General features: G+C 42.3%; 1 protein-coding gene across 2 annotated transcripts in view; it reads right to left on the reverse strand.

Moving 5' to 3' along the window:
• SRGAP1 (SLIT-ROBO Rho GTPase activating protein 1) overlaps window positions 1–18371 on the reverse strand; it is a 150440-nt gene that overhangs the window by 74738 nt on the left and 57331 nt on the right. The window lies entirely within an intron of this gene.

Consider the following 18371-nt stretch of genomic DNA (forward strand, 5'->3'; position numbering starts at 1 on the left):
TGGTGTACTATACATGCATTCACCAATATTTTACAGTGTATATGGAGGAAAAAGTGTACGTATATTTAGAGATAGCTATTGAAAATTTGCACAATGATCCAGAGACTGTGGTATATTTATTAACATAAAACAAACCCAGTCAATTTAGAACTGAATATATGCTTACAATTATTATCTAGGGTAACAGGGAAAAGCCTCCAGATTTCTTACCACTGCTATATGCACAATTGCTATGTGGTAGGGTTTTTCTTTTTGGGTTTGTTTGTGGTTTGGGGTTTGTTTTAGCACTTCTATTTCTTGAGTGCTAAGCAGTTAATCATATTCTGGGAACACTTAGTCTAAAAACATCCCTCTGGTTCTTTTCAGAGACTGGTTCATTAAAGTTTTGCCAGCTGCCCAGGCACAGTGTAATCCAACATTGTGGGGTAAACACAGGAGTAAACATTTTGTGACCGTAATATATGTATATATTTTTTAAACACTTTAATGCTATAACAAGGACTTATTGATAGCGAAACAACATGCCAGAAGTGATGTCTGCGTAATGCGAAATTGTTGTGAACTTTTACTTGATTCCTAACGATGTAACCATGCTGTGGGCAAGAAGATGTTGGAAATCTTGCCTCACTGGTTTGAAATAGGGAATCATTCTAAACAGCACTGCTAATATCACAGGGAACTGCAAACCAGTAAGTAGCAATAACATTGCAAAAATTATCTGATGCAACTAGGAACTAATGCATCCTTACTGATTTTAAAGCAGGTATGAAGGCAGAGATCCACTCTGCTGGGATTCAAATGTGTACGCTGAAATAAGGAAATATGAGCACAGAAAACTGTTAAGCCAATATAATTACTGGAGGAGGGAGACACTGCAGTGTTTTCTTCCAGATCTCCTTTGAGCTACCAGCTGCTGTGTTAATCATTAATGAGACCATCCATTTTTACAGACTGGGAGGTGAACCAAAAAACTCATGGTTCAGTTTTCATTTAATTTCAAATCAGTTAGTTGGAAAAGGATCGTGCCTCCAGCAATGATAAGCCACTGTAATACAAGACTATTATCAATGACATTCATGTATATAAAGAAGTTCACATTGGAGCTAGAAGGTTATCAACAGAAACAAAAACCCAAGACTGCTTTTTTGGGTGTCCGCTACTTTTAATATTGCAAGCATAGAAAATTCCTGCATATAGGAAACGAATTGCACAGATTCACTAATCAGAAGCAGCAGCAATTTTGCTCATAAGGTGGAGTTTTAACTAAATTTAAATCCATGTACATTGTCTCTGTACTTTGGCCATCTCCCTTTTCCACTACAGATTTTCTGCCAGTTACTTTAAAAGCAGAGGTCTGTACAGAGCAACTATGTTCTGATTATTTTGTTGGTCAGTGGATCTTGCTGCTATAATTCCTCCTTTTTAGGCAGGCTTTTACCATAGCAACAGGAGAGAGAAAGATTTTAGAAACAGGAATATATGAATAGAGATACAAGAAACAATGAATAAGGGATGACAGATACAATATGAGAAATTGCATTAGCTTTCTGACACTGTCTGGATTTCCAGTGGACAGTCGTGGCTTGTTTCAAACTTGTATACTAGAAAACAAAATCGAAGCATGATCTCTGAAAGCTGATGGTGGCTGGAGGTGTCTAAGCTCTGAGTAAGGTGGTAAATTAGGGGTACAGGGGGACTGCAGCTTTATGAAGGAAGTTCCACAATTCATGGCTATTTGAATCTCGGCAAGGAGAGCCAGCGTGCTGGCTTCAAAACGCTAAGCCTCTGGCCTCCTGCTGGAGGAGAAAAAGGGGAGACACGTCCCACTCATACCAGCTGACCAGTCTGCCCAGAAGAGACTTGAGCATAGCAGTTCTCTTTCCTGTCTTTCACGTTCTTCTGCTCCTGAACTTTTTAATTCTTTTACCAATAATGTATGGAATGCCTTACTGGCAGGCTGAAGAAATGGCAATGAATAAGAAATCATAACAGCAAATGTTGTGCTTTTTACGCTCTGATAAGAAAAAGCTGTGGATTTTTGGGAAAAAAAAAAAAAAAAAACCAAAACAAACAAAAAAACAACCACACCTAACACCCCACCCCACCCCACCCCCCCACCCCCGCCAACTAACAATGGCGTAACAGGCAGCCAGCCAGGTTATGCATCACAAAATAACAACTGTCCAAGTACTATTAACTAACATAGACTGCCCATTACCTGCTGCTATGGGAAAATGCACCAAGGCAACACTTTCTTCTCTAACCAATCCACATGTGTGATTTCCCTAGGGCTACAAAGAGTGGCATGGAAAATTTTTGCACTGTATTAAAAAACATAAATACCCAACATGCCGAGAAGGTGCCGAGTTAAAAACTAGTAAAACCCAAACTCCATAGATACAGACACAGGCGCAGCAGGCAACAGAAGAGTGCCTGTCTTTGATGGCACAATTTAAATTCAAAGTCAAACTGATACCAGCTGTAATGGACAATGACATTATCCTATTCTGCTCTGCAGGGTGTCTGATGTCAAATAATTGTCAGGCTATTCTGTGCCAGGAACAGGCACGTTTAAACCCTGGACAAATTAACACCTTCTCTGTACAGCAGCTTTGAGTCATGCTTACTGGTTTGCTAGCCAAGGGCTGGTTCTAAAGAAATCCCATCCATTTACACTGCAGCTCGAACAGACTGCATGCACATCAAGTGAAAATAAAACAACCCATCCTTCATCCAAGATCTGCACACATGACTAAAGCAAGGAAGCAGGTAATGTGACCATAATTAAATCAATAACCTCTGTGTAAAGTTTTCTTTCTAAAGATTTTCATGTTTAAAATTGTATCAATTATGTACTCATTGACACCATGCTCTAGAATTACTGCATTAAGTATAAAATTAGATTTTGTTTGTGGCAGCCTTCAATATGTAACTCTAACCTTTTCAACAAATCTGTATTTTCTTCTGACTAGGGGTTAAATCAGTACACTATGAAAAACAAAAGGAGACAAGATTATGGCTGTTTTGAGAGTTAAGTACAGAGCAGATGAAGCCGAACTCCTGACATCACCCAAATCATAATCAGAAATAAACTCATCAAGGTTACCTCTCTGCACACAGTAGAGTATTACAAATAATGACGTACAGCACTGCAGTCATATACTGTACTATCCTGAGGAAGATATGTGTAACCAGTTACGGGCCAGTGCCTCACCTGAAGGCCCCTGTGGTGAGATACACTGCAATGTGACACACAACTATGACGTTGGCAACACACCAGCAAGCAACAAAACTCGTCACGTTCACTTCCACACACACCAAAGCACCAGGCTCCATCAGACATCCTGAAAACCCACAGGAAATCCCCTCCTGACCTCAGAAGCTGGACACTTCATAAATACACAGTATTAACCAAAATAACCCCTGTCAGATCAACACGATGCACGCAGACTGCCACCCTACCGCAGTACTGTCCACTGCAATGCCCACATCCTTGCCCTGAGATGCTGCAGCACTCCTGCCACACCATGCTAGGCTGTGCATGGTCTTGTCAGCCCTCAGAGACCTTCCAGACCACCATGAACCCTCCTTATTAACTCTTGACCAAAGCAACTCTAATGAATGCTTCAAGGTGCTGTTACATGCCTGTTGCAAGCTGCTTCCTGGCCAAGCTACTCCAACAGCTGGTGCAACCTGCCACCCTGAACTCCTGTTTAAGAAGAATTAACTTTTTTGCTTGCAGAGCAGCCCTGCCATGGTTTTGGGTGTTTGCTGAAAGCTCTGGAAGGTGATGGAGGGCCATACACCTCTCCCTAGTCGCCACCTCAGCTGCACTGCAAGCCTCCCACCAGCTGCCTCACTACACCCAGCACGGATTACAATACACAAATGGGGCAGACACATTAATCCAGCGCAGCTACTGGATAATAACACAAAGAGCCTCAGGGTCCCACCCTGAAAACGATTACAAAAGCAAGTAGCCCATCAGAAGTGTACAAAGAGGCTCTCACAAGGCATTGTTATGTTTGCAGGTTTTGTCTCCTTGGATAACTTCAGACAAAGACGTATCACCTCTCATCTCTCTTTAAATACCTCTTTCATGCACACACCAAAAAAATTTAGATCAGTTTTAGAACACTCAAAAATGTCTCATCAAATATTGCACTAAGGACGATATCTTAGACTTTGATTTCCAAACCATTACAACTTAGTAATTTTCTTACCCCAGTGAGCTATCAACACACATCCCTCATTCTCACATTTATGATATCCAGATCATAATTCATAGGAAAATATTCAGTCCTTAAATTCAGTCCAGACATCATCTGGTGACTGACATGTGCTTGTAATTAAGCAGATATTGGAGCATTAATCATCTTGCAGTTCCTCCTTGAAGACACTTGAGTCTTACATGACTCTCACTGTGCCTTAGTTACGTAGCCTGCTGTAACTAGCCTGGGGTGCTGCACTGCAGAGGGCTGATCTTTCCAGTTTCACCCCAGCCCTCTGCCTTTTTAAGGACTTGCTTTTGGCTTCTCTGTTGAGATGGGCAGAGCTTTGGTCCAGCTGAACACAGCTGGCCAACATCTGCAGTTAGGTTTTGTTTCAGGAAAGCACTTGGCTCCAGCCCACTGAGGACACTGCTGGCAGAGAAACCGCAGCAGGAGTCACTGAGAGGGGCCTGGAGGTGCCCCTGTGCATAGTTAGTAGCCCTTAATGCTGCGTCACTCCTAGGATCAGTGCCTCCACACCTCCCAGGGTTGTTCCTGTCAACAGACAAGACAAAGATGGTAAGAGGTATCAGCCCTGTGGTGGGTGCTCTGGCCCAGCTACTGATACTCCTGTCTGAGATACACAGCCTAAAGATACTAGTACTGGACAAGTTTTAATTTCTCAGAGCAATGGCTAGACAGCTATTTAAGTGTTTCTATGACAAATAGCAAGGAACCTCTGTGGTTGGCAGGGAGTCTGGCTCACGCTGTCTTCCAGGTCCTCGCTGCCGTTTTCCTGGACCACAAGCAGGAAATTCCACCAGCCTGAAGGCTGATGAGAGATGCTGGGGTGAGAATCTCGCAGGTTGCTGCAGAAATGCCTTTAAATAGATCATGAGTCTGTCCCACACCATTAACTTTCTATGACAGACTAGTGGAAATCACTTCCCTGTGTTCAACATGCAAGTTAAGAAGTGTGGCTGCATAGACAGTGATGCCCTTGAGCTTCTGGAGGCAGGACTTTTGTGACTTTGCCCTACTGCTCAGCTGACTTCACTTAGGACATTGAGCATACAGCTTTATGCATGTTCCTACTTAAAGTGAAAACTGTGCAATACACACTCCAGTTATAAATTTACTGTTTGGCTTCGTGCCATTTCCCACAGAATTTATTTCAGACTTTTTGTTTGTTTGGGAGTTTCTGGGGATGTGGTGGAGGTTGCATTCAACAGAACACATCTCCAGGCTGTAGTAGCTTGTGGAAATAGATGGGGGGTGAGAATCACACCTGGTATCTGAAGGGCTGTACAAAGGGTCAGGAATCTGAAGCCTCTGTTGACATCTGTCAACACCTTTAAAAACTGTAAACCTCTTTCATTCAAGCACTTTGGCATGCATAAAGATAAAAACAGTCTTTGTGCAGCCATTAGCAGAAAAGCTGGTGTAGATGTCCTTTGCAGGATGAAGACAATTGTTTACCGGTTGCTTTAGTTGTGGTGCTGAAACAAAGAGAGTAAAGAAAGAATTCTCTCCTTGCAGCTGCAAACATTGTTCTAAACACTCAAGCACACACACTCCTGGCTACTGCAGCCTCAGACTGAGCAACAACATGCCCCCAGTCAGAACCGTGTAACTTGGGGATCCCAGTGGATGGGAACCAAAGGGGTGGATGCATTAGGTCACCTTCCACCTTTCAGTTCCCTTGAAATGGGAAGGCATTTCTGGAAAAGCCAAGAAAACCTCCATACATAGCTAAAGAAGCTCTTCTTCTTGTTGTTCTTGGACTAATGCCCTCCTGCTATTCACAGCCACAGCTGCTGATCACTTGGCTGCCTACAGTCCAAGCCTGAATGGAGGGCAGCACGCCAGCTCACAACTTGGCAGGACACTTCTTGCCACAACCCTACTGCCAAGTGACCATGGATTTAAGCAGGCACTTTGCCTGCACCACATTTTCAGTGCCACTGCTTTTGTGGCAACTCCTTCTTTGTACCCATAACTAAGTGCTGGCACCAGGTCCTACCAAACCTTAAGCATGGCATACTTTGTCATTCTGGTCACAGGAGCTGGGACTGTGAGGACAAAAACTTCTACCCCTCAGAGGAGAAGAAATTTGTTTTGCTCAACAGTAAAATCCCAGCTCATCCCAAAACACTGCTGACCAGAAGAGAAGCAAGCAAGCAAAGCAAAAGATGCCTCCTCTGCCTCAATGGTCTGATGCAAAGTCTTTCACCAGTGTGATCCAGCGCTCACTTTCTGCTGCAGGAGCAGATGCTCTCCTGCAATTGTAGAATCATTTAGGATGGAAAGGATCTTTGAGATCATCGAGTCCAACCATAAAGCTCACACTGCCAAGTCCACCACTAAACCATATGCCTAAGCACCACATCTGCATGTCTTTTAAATACCTCCACAGCTGGTGGCTCCATCCACTACCCTGGGCAGCCTGTGCCAATGCCTGACAGCCCTTTCGGTGAAGAAATTTTCCCTAATATACAATCTAAATAGCTTAGTTTGCATTCAGCAAACATGAAAAGAAATCTGCTCGTGGGTCTTTGCTGTTAAGTGGTGATCCTGAACACACTGACACACCTCTAGCTTTTTCCAGCTGCCCCACTTCCAAATGGGCAAATGAGCTCTGCAAACCACCAGCACACAAAAGAAAAACAAAGAATCCACATCAAGTAAGCCACAAAACACACCTAAGAAGAACAAAACAAAGCCTTAACTACCCCAGATATGGCGTTCATGGCAAAGTTCTGCAGCCTGAGAGAGGAAAGGTGGTGAGGGGAGGAAGAGAGGAGTCTGTGCAATCTCTGTCTGCCAAACAGACAGGCGATCATGCAGTAGGTGTCTAAAAAGCCATTTAGGCCATCCAAACTGTCAAGATCTATGTGACAACTTACTCTGAAGCTTCTAAAGGGCTTTGACCATCGGGGGTGGGTGGGGGGTGGGTGGGGGGGTTATGCTTGTTAAAGTTACCATGAGCCTTTCCTTGCAGTCTTAAATTTTGGGCACATGAGAAAATTAAAAGGAAACTTAGTATGCCCAAGTATGCCTTCTCTTCTCCACAATGAGGTATGTGCCAGCAGCACAGAAAAATGACTCATGGATCTCTGAATAATTCTTTGCAGCAATGTCTGGAATGCTGGACTGACATGAGCACTCTATACAAAAAAAACCCCCAAACCATACCCCTTACTGGCCACAGATTTCTGTAAGTCTATTATTTAATTTGGTTATTATAGACTGCTTGATTGCTCTAATTGGTAGATGAAATCTATCATTCCTTCTGATTATTTTCTCTGTATAGAAAATTCTTTCTTTATAGAACACAAACTGTGTTTAACTATTCAACAGAATTCACCCAGTGCATGCTCTGTGCTGTATTCTTGTTACATACTTGCTCTCGTCTGTTTGGATTTAAATTCTACATTTTAACTAGCATCTGAGGAAATGTTATTTTAGCTATGTCACTTCTTAACGTGGAACAAAAGAACCCCTTCATTTCCACAGCAATAAAAGCGGTTTTAGCATCAACCGATGGTCAAGATCACATCTCCCAGAAAATTCACGTCAGCAAAAGATCAAGGCTTGTAAGCTAAATTCTGACCTCCCTGAAATAGAGATTTGTCACTAACTTTACTCAGGCTGGGATTACTATCTTTACTTAAACTTACAAGAAGCTTATGCTCATCCAACAAACATACTGCTGTCAAAGCAGGCAGTCTTCTTCCCTCTAACATCCAGGCTACACAACTCTCCCAGGTCACCATGTCTCAATAAATCATAGAATCATTTAAGCTGGAATATCATCAAGTCCAACCATCAACCTAGCAGTGTCAAGTGCACCACTAAACCACATCCCTAAGCACCACATCTACACATTTTTTAAACACTTCCAGGGATGGTGATTCTACCGCCTCCCTGAGCAGCTTGTTCCAATGCTTGACCACCCTTTCAGTGAAGAATTTTTTCCTAATATCTAATCTAAACCTCTCCTGGTGCAACTTGAGGCTGTTTGTCCTATTGCTTGTTACCTGGGAGAAAAGACCTACCCCCAACCCATCTACAACTTCTCTTTAGAACTACAGATAGAAGGAAAAATCCATAGCGGGAGAAGTGTTTCCTGTCAGTTCATGCTCCACAAGTATTTTCAGAGCAGGGAAGAGAACAGCGGGCACAGCTCAGACCACTCATGTCAGTGTCATCATAGATCAGCCTCAGCCTCTTTTGAAAACTTCCCAAAAGTTGGTAGGTATAGCCAACATAATTTCCCAGCAGCAGCTTACACTGGTGAGTGAAATACTGTGTTCTCCCCAGGCTTGGCAGGAGCATGCACGGACTCTCTGGAGAGGCTGCCTGTTTTGCACTGACGGCAGCATGCAGGTGCTCGGGGTGGAAGTGGCCAGGCTGGGGAGCAGCAGAGTTGGGGACACACATGCCATTGCCGCAAGACTGGGACTGCAAGGGAAGCTCAGCCTTATGAATGGGATGATCTTTGGGGATCAGCAGAGAAGCTGTTCTGATGTGAACATACCACTGCTGGACAGGTGGGGTGGTTTTACTGCTCCTAAGATGCCGTATCCGTTCTGCAAATTAAATCACACTACGAGATATCACTTTTCTGAGTGACAGTCAATTCTCTTGCTCTTCATAGACAAACTGCTGGCAGGTTTTATCTTTCTGTACGTATAACACTTACCTGTTGTGCTTCTAATTCAGGTCACCTGGAACTTAAAAAAAAATCTCCTTATTTTTGTAGAAATTTTCAGTCTGTGAATTCACTATTTTAATGAAGAACTCGTAATATTTGCTTTTTTAAAATTAGTATAATAATTTCTCCTCGGTTTGTGTTTTGTTACTTTCTTTTAAAGGCAGAACAGACTTGAGAACACAGTTACAGTTTCCTACCACTCAGGGCACTGTTTATAGAGCTAATTATCTGTACAATGAAATAAGCAATATAAAGTGAACCATCACTGAGCCTCTGCCAATGGAAAATGACCATGAAAGTTCAAGAAATATATCTTAATCAGCATTCCCCAAAACAGTTTGATTTCAGTTAAGCTTCCAGGCCCAGTGCCCCACCTCCGGCGGTACTTCTGGGCCCACAGCCCTAAACTTCTCAGCTACTAGATGTGGTGGTCAACTAGCCACAGAATTTCCTTATGAGGTGGTGTGGACTGCTGCCCTCCAAAGGGCTCCTCTGACATGAATCATGTACCCATCAGACTACAGCAACAAATGGCAAGAAATTGAACAGGAGCAGCAGCTGGTAGTCTTAAAGTTGATGGTAAAATATAAAAGCAATGCTGGATGTATGCAGGTTTACAGACTCTGAGATCACCATCATTGACTGTACACTAAAATGCAAGCAAGTTTGTTAAAGAAATCCATTCTTGCCATGGAGGACTTCTGGATAGTCTTTTGTTTCCCACATGCAATCATTTTTGGTCACTGCTATATTTGGGTTTGCAATTTGTCTTGTAAGCAGCAGCAAAAAGGAGAAAATTGTAAGGCTGACAAGATGCGGTAGTCCCTTTTTTCCCCATTTTAATTTGCACTTTGGAGACAGTGTTCTGAGTGTGCAGGAGCTGCTGAAGCACTGGGGAACCTTCAGCCCTGCCCAACGCTGCTTAATTATCTCAACACAGCAGATTTAGGTCCACTTTGTTCACTCTTCTCTAGCACTTAGAAATTATTGTAGTGTTTTTATTAACTCATGACTCCTTTCACTAAATTTAGATGGTAAAAAATACCTAAAACTGATTTAAGACAGTGCTATGATTTTTCAGAATAACATCCAAGTGCAAGTTAGAAAATAAGATCTGTAGTGAAAGCAAGTTCCCAGTTACCCTCAAAATAATTCAAGGCAACTCCTTCAGAACCCTAGTTTTAGATGCCCTTTCTCTTCCCTGCTTCCACAAACTCAAAAAGTTTATTTTCTTGAAAGGTGTAATGCAACAATTCAAAGAACAGTTCACATCATTCTGCCCTAGGCAAGATTAAACAGAAACAAGTAGTCAACTACTAGAAGCTGCACCAGTACCTCAACAAGCTGCATATGTATGTCCACTAACCATAAAACATTTGGTAGCTGCAGCATCTGCTTTCAGAAGGTTCTTCTAAAGTTTCTTCAAAGTGCAAAACACAGCACAAAGGTAAATACGCAGCAGAACCCCCCCCCACAATTTGTCATGATCCGAGCAGTAATGAAAACCTACTGATTTTAATCAGCTTCCTTACTTGTAAGCTGGGTGAAGCCAGGTTAAGTCCTTACCCTGGCTGCTGCAAGGCTGAGGATGGAGCTGACTCTGGGCAGTGCAGTAGCGTCCACTCTGCAACAGAGACTGCACCACCTGTCTGCTGATGCCTCCCTGAAATGATCCAGGCTTGGTGCTGGTACACATCCTTTACCTCCAGAGAAGCAGAAACCACCCTACCACACAGACATTTCATTTTGTAAAGCTCTGCCACAATAAACCCCTTCCTTCTTAATATGTCAGGTGGACAGCTGACAAGTGAAAATGTCTGCAGGCTTTTTCTAGAAAATAAATGTTGATAGATGTGTCTTTTCTTGACAAAATATTAATTATTCTGACCCTCCAGCAGGTGACATAGCTGCTAAAATAATGAAGAGTTATGCTGGCAGCAGTGCAGGGCAGGAACTCCTGAGCAGCAGGACAAGCGAGATAGCCAGGAAACCTGCGCAGCCATCAGAAATGGCCGCTCCTGCATTGGTGACTATTGGTGCAATAAGACTCAGGAATTGGTAACTAGAGCAAATGCCTTCCCTACATCCTGTAAAAATGGTTCTCCATGCATGGCACACCTTTAGGAGGTCAGTAAAACATTTTTAGCACAACACACACCCCACTGCATGCCATAAATAAGAGCGTACGTTTGACCCAGCCATGATTTCCAGTGACAGCTTTTTAAGTCCCAAGGTGAAGTCACAGTCCACTTAAGGACAAAAAAAGAAACTGCAATCTGTGCTCTGTGTGCCAAGATTTTACCCACATCCCTTTTCAGCCCAACCTGCCTAACAGGTTTCACTATGGCTCATTTATCTTCCATACATTTAACTCCCCAAAAATGCAAATTTAAAATAGTGATTACTTTTGTGGTTTTCTTCTTATGAAGATCCATGACAGACCTTCTTCATTGAGACAAATATCTATGCTATTGTGATGCCTTCAACACCAGTTTTAAAACTTGATGTCCACATCCCATGCTAATTATCACCTGAGTACACCCTTGTAGTTGCATAAGGTCCTGTTGACTCCAGTCAAGCAAGCGGGGGGAAAAAACCCTGTCTTGGGGAAAAGGCCAGAGCTGGACAGTATGGGTTTGTTACTTGCACGCCTTTGGGCACAGTGTTAGTCCCTGTCCATAAGCACCCTCCTCGCTCACACCAGCTGTGCAGGGCTCAGAAGACAGCACGGACCAGGGACTGTCCCCATCACCGTGCATCGATGAGGTGGCCCCATGGCAGTGGGGGACTGGAGCTCCTCCCTTACCCACTCAGTGCTGAGCAAAGGACGGGGTCTACCATCCAATAAATCTCTGAACTAAATCGTATCACCATGCTTCATACTCCTTTATCTGTACAAATGCAAGCCTTGCTGGGAAATACGTCTGCCAGACCAAATGGACCTTGATCTGCATCATCTTTCAGTAGAAACATGGCCTGAGCCTGTGCAAGGCAAGCCCCAGTGTGTGATTACTGGTCCTCTGAGCATGTCTACAATGCTATCCAAAAATATATTTTAATGTATTGTCTCCATTTCACATAGCCAATAATACTGAACTTGATTCAATAGATGATTTAAGAAACATGACAACATCACATTCTGGGAATGAAAAAAAGGTTTCATATGCCAAACTTTGAGCAGAATAAGTTAGTATTTTTACTAATTAAACAAACCAATAACCTCTATCATGATGGAAGAACTACTTCTGTCTGTGGGAATCTTAAAAAATGTAAAATGACAATCACCATGTGGGTTGATTATAAATATCAAACAAATAGTAGTAACAGCCAGGTATTTTTATATGTCACTGAATTAGTAAGATTATATAAATTCTGTCAAATTTCAAATACATTTGTCTACATACTGCTCTGATTTGGTAAAATATATAATTTCTAAGTGTGAAAATAAAATCCCTACCTCAAAGGAAGGTTTTCTGACAAGTTTGAACCCAATTACTCACAGCCCCAAATTCCACTAACAGCAGCTGGGAAAAAAAATCCTTCAGTGTCACAGAGTGGGTTCTTTGTTCCATCTTCCTGCTACAGGGAAGTATAAATTGGATTGTGGACCACATTTAATTAAATTTATCTTCAGTTGTTACAGTAGGAGAAGAAGAAAGCCCCCCCTGAGGCTCCTGCTAATGGAAATAGAAAAAAAATCCAATGTGAGACTGCTTGTAGGTAACTCTTGCTCATTCACTCAACAATAAGAGGAAGAACAGTATCTGCTAGTAAGTGAACTTTGGGCTAAAATCATCTGCATATTTCCAGCTCCCCTGGAAACAACCTTTACTCTGTTAGAAGTTAAAAAAAACTGTAAAAAAAAAAAGTTACTCACATTTGTTTTTATGAGATGACATATCAGAACCAGCAAAATTTAAAGTTGATGATTTGTAGAACCTACTATCTGCATCGTTTTCCTGCATTAATTCACTGGGTTGTCTATCCAGCAAATGTCTCTCTCTGAGAGACATATGGGTGGTTAGGGTTTCCAGCAGGGCTCCAATGACTGCTCTATGGAAGCAAAGGCACCAAGAACAGCTGTAGAAAACAGATGTGCCACTTAGGGCACTTTCAGTGAAAGGCCAAGGGATAAATCCTTCATGTGCTACTTAGTTTAGGATCCCTTTATAAAAAAAAGGTCATAAAAAAACCCAACTATTGCCAATGTTTTTAGCTTAGTTCCACTTAGAAGTAGACATTATGGTAGCAAAACCCTGCTGGAGTGAGTAAAGGAGAAGGGTTACAATGGGCAGGGCAGGACAGTAGCTCCTAGACGCTTTCTGGGGGCTAAACTGAAATTGAACCTGAGCGACTTAATTTTCATATGCATAAAATACCAGCTCTGAGAAGCACAGTAGCAGCCATAGCAGCTGAATGGCAAAGTGGCAACCTGCAGAAATAGTTATCTATTATCCTGGGAAAAAAATGTAGTTTGGTAATTCACACAAAGAAGTGTGCAACTTAGTGAAGAAATCAAAGCTTGACTAACTAAGATGGAGAAATCTCCATCCTGTAACAAGCCCATCCTCCAGACTTGAGCAAAAAAACCAGGGGAACTTCTGGAAAGAATAAATGCAGTAAACAGACACCAACTGGGGAAAAAAGCAAGGGTATTCGAAAGGACAAACTAGACATGCCAGCAAATGATACGAGTCTCATAGGCTTCTGACAATTTGCCAAAGGAAGCTTTATTCTCAGTTAAGGATGACAGGAATACTCTAAATACTCCTGATACTGGTTTTACAGCAGTGCTAAATTTCCAAATGTGGGCAGCACACACCCACTCAGCCTGGATGAGCCCAGGGGTGCAGTGGCCAAACTGATGACAAGAATGTTCGTGTGTCCTTCACCCCAGAAGTGGCTGCTGTGACCAAAGGGCTGGAGAACATCTCCTGGAAAGGGTGAGGTGGCACAGAGAGAGATGTCAATGTGTTCTAGGCAAGCAAATCACAACGAAGCTCTCATCAGAAATACTTATGAAACAAAAGTAGGTAGAGAGATAAGGAGAAACCAGGGCAGTCCCTGGAAAATAAAATTAGGGTGGCAAGCTATTAGTTACTCGAGCTTATCAACAGGTAATGGATAACTTAAACCCAGCTGACCTCCAGTTTCAAGTTACCTGCAGTCCTTAGCCTCAAATTATTCTATTACTGCTCCGTTTAAAATCTATCAACAAACCTTTAAGGGCACAGAAAATACAGATAACCCAGGTAAAAAGAATTTAATCTTCCTCATTTCTGGAAAACCTGCACTTTGGCTGCAGCTTCCTTCCTGCACCTAGTCTGTCAAAGTACAGAGGGAGTGTTTACTCAAGGATCAGTCTTGTCCTCTCTACCTGGACACACATTTTCACCTTAGTGTTAAGCTACTGCTTTAGTACTTTGGTGGTAATCTGTCATAATCCAGCCACATAAAAATCACAAAGAAATGAAGAGTCTACATCTGTATGAAGTTCAAATTTGTCCTAGTTGGCTCCATACATGCATCACAGACATCTGACACGTCTAAAATGGTAGATCACTTGTGTCCAAACTGGGCACCATCTGTAAGACCCCCGCTGAGGCTTCTCTAGCCAACCACCATCTCACAGCTAGCTGCGCTCTCCTCAGGACAGCCATCTATTACCCAGCCGCTACTTCCAACTTACTGCATGCCTGCACAGCACTGAACAAAGTGCCAAACCCAGATGTGACTGTAGGCAGCTACACCACACACATCGAACACTAAAGGTGAAGCCACGGCAGTCTATAATTGACTCACCACTATACACCTGTTTATGAGCACGTGCACAACTACAGTTCAGAAAGGTACAAGACTGTACCTCCACACAGGGCTGGAAATTGTATGATCCTGATGTTCCACACTGTATTTGTAAACACTACTGTACTACAAATAACAAGGTCTAAGCATCTGAGATTGAAAGGCAAGTTACAAATTCTAAACCAAACAGTCTTATCAGAAAGTGTGGAGACACGTTTTTACTTGTGGACACAAACTCTCAGGTTATGAGGAACAAGAATAAGATAGCCAGAAGATGCTAAAAAGGGTTTTGAATATAATTTGCTTTTTTCTGCTTTGAAGGAACAAACTGCTAATAGGAGGAAAACAAATGAACTTTTCAGAATGGAAAGTAACAACAGTAAGTGCTCTGATAGTACTTAAGCATGCTGCAAGTCAAGTCTTTCTGACACACTGTTCAAGGTAATGGTTCTTTCCTTGTCGGTAAAACTCAGTTCCATCCCAAATTAGCATTGGTTAATGGTTAGCCATAATAAAACAAAAGAACTTAATGCACGAAGAACGCTGGTCAGGAAACTCAACAGAACTGTGAAACCCAATCCTGCAGCAAATGAGTCCAGCTAACTTCACCAGGAACACCCTCTTGCTACCTCCAAAGAACAGTAAACTTGTTTGGAGAACAACCAACCCTGCCCAAAACTGTGTCAATTACCCTGAAACTGTTTGCAAATACAACTGAAATCTACTGAGAAGTTGCAACTAGACATTTGCTCCTTGCCCCAGAGATGGATTTACAAAATTGCTTGCGAGGCAGAGGCTGGCAAATGCCTCCCTTGGTCTGGGAGATCACTGCACATGGCACCAGGCAGGCTGCTGAGCTCAGCCTCCTCCTCCCAACCAGCCAAGCAAGCTATAGCCAGAGTGCTCTAACTGCACAGGTATACGGCGCTCATGAAGGAGAGATTCAGATTAGAAAAAGCAGTAGCTCAAGAAGAAAAAGCTGGTTGTAAGCCAGCTTGCTAGGAAAAATGTTTTCCAGAAAACCTACAAGCAGCTCACACTTGGGCCAAAGAAGCTGCTCAAGATCCTCAAAGCAGACAGCAAAGCCGCCCAGAATTAGTGTAGTCTCTGACTGAAGCAATGTGAGGAGATGACAACTGGAGACCTATCTCACGTCCTTTCAGTGAGAAGCACGTCTGCAACAGTTTAACACTTACAAATAATCGTTTCTTGAATCATCATTAAGGCTAGATGTAAAAACTGTATTTTGATAGAAACATACCAGATTTCAATTTCAGGGTAGGTCACTTACAACTCTGAAAAAGGATCATTCCTCTCAAAAAACCTCCTCATTGCCATCCTATCAAGGGTACTGCTCACCTTCACCTGCCTCTGGCCCTCAGGTGTTTTGCTGGGAATAAGGAGCCAGCCAGCCTGCCTCCTCCCGGGCACTGCCTGCCTGCGGCTCACTCCTACCAACACTACCACTGCCAGCACTGCAGATCCACCAGCTTTGTGGAAGAAAAGGAAAGATGCTTTCACAACTTTCAAAGTATATTTCAACCCATGAGGGTGCATGGACAGTGTAGGCAAAAGTGATTAAAAAAAAAATAATCTAAACAAATCAGCAAAGTCGTTAAGCATTCATATTCAACAAAGGAGAACAAACACATTCCAGTTCTAAAATATCTAATGATTTTAATTAAAACTTCCCTCCTCTGCAAATTTTCAATCTTTTGATTTATTAAAAGCTTGTAATTAAGATGTAAACAAAAGTTCAAAATATTCTCATTTCCTGCAGGAGGGAAATTATGATCATTTTTTTTAATATTTCATTAGTCAGTATGATTTAGACAGAAATTTTATAATTTAAATATCCAATTAAGAAGACCTAAACAACTGCTGCCAAAGGAAATTTAAGGGAAGGAATAAAAACTATCAGTGACGTAACAATAGTGGATCCAGAAGAAGCAGCAACCTTACAGAGGCTGCATCTGGCAGGGGGGATACCTGACAAACCTGTCAGCATTCTCACAAGTCCCAGACTTTTTCCAGTTTGCACCTTCAGATCTATGCATTTGTTCACTGAAATATAATGAGAAAAAGTGCCGTCCTTGCTCCTTGTGTTGTCACTCTGCACATAATCCACTAGCTCAGCGCCGTGGCACGTCTCAGACACTTGGTCTTATTAGAAACCTGCACTCGTTCACATCTTAGCTATGCAAGAGAACACGCTGTCTGGCCGGACGCTGTTCGTATAATGCCAAATATATCCGCCTCTGTTGCGGGCTGGATTTACCACCACCTACGTCCTTCCTCTGAACTCCTCTGTGCATGGGTGACTTCAGTACAGTGCTCCCAAGCAAACAAATCCAAAACTACCTTGGTATCAGTTTCAGGTCTTCTTTTGGAAATGGGTTTTTGGATGCCTTCCCTGTATTTCTCCTGCCCTAGACAGATACCCCAACACCTTTTGCCATTGCTCAAGAGCCTCCATTGATGCTCCGTGAACGTGGGGAGGGAGGGACAGCAAGAACCTTAAGTGCTTGGGGGCAAAAGGAAATCCTTTCATTACATTTTTACACAGGCAGATACGTAAACCACACTGATTTGCTGGATGCTCCTCTCTATTTACCAAGATGTTTTACTTAGCAGGCATATGCTCACTCTGTATTTCCCATATGTTTTGGGTTTTTTTAAAAATAAATTTGGACGAGTGGAATCATTTGCTCCATTGCAGGCAGCTGATACGAGAAACATTTGAAAGTGCAGAAGAGGATAGAAGAATCTACTTGATAAATACATGAGATTTTTGATCTTTCAGTTCAAAAACTTCTGCAAAAATAAAGAACAAGGCTTTGTGATATTAAGGACATTCCTTATTAAAGCCTGTAGACATAAACATCTGAATACAGGTGTGCTACTTAAGAAAAAAATCAAAAAAGGTCAGCTCAGCTCAGAAAGCTGTTCCTTCCCTGCATAAAAAGACAGAATATTGCACCCCCTTCAATAGGAGACATCTTTTGTTAAGATTTGGTCAAGGAAACCATTTACAGCTCACGACAGCAGCTGTATTGATCAAATGAATGGATGTGCAGCTATGCTCATTCTTGTGTGGTACATAATGGCGACCTTTCTATCAACCATGTCCATCTCAATCTCAAACCACTGTTTGACAAATGCTGCACATACAGGAACAATGTGTTTTTCACCCGGCGTTAAGTATCCCATGCCAGAACTCAGACAGGCAAGACAGGAGCTGCCTGGCTGAGGGTGAAGACGGTACAAACACAAAAGCTGGGAAACAAGAATTTTATTCTCAGCTTTCACTAAATTCTCATGTGATCTAAGGTGAAGATGATCTACCTTCTCCTGTACTGAATTCACAGTGACACTGCAACTTATCCATCCTTTTCAAGCATTTTTTGTACCCTCAATTTTTGAAGTTCTTAAAAAAAAAAGGAAAAAAAAAACAAAGAAAGAAAAAAAAAAAGTGTGGGTTGTTTGGTGTTTTTTTAATAAGGGGAAAGGCATTTCAGTACGAAGTTGGATTGTTACCAAGCAGACAACCACATACTTTTTTTTTTTAACCACTTATAAATGAAGGAGTATTATCTCAAGATGAAGCTGTCTAGGAGTGGTCTCTGTGATGAAAAGAAAAA

This window comes from Falco peregrinus, chromosome 6 (genome assembly GCF_023634155.1).
Source record: "Falco peregrinus isolate bFalPer1 chromosome 6, bFalPer1.pri, whole genome shotgun sequence".
Lineage (NCBI taxonomy): Eukaryota > Metazoa > Chordata > Aves > Falconiformes > Falconidae > Falco > Falco peregrinus.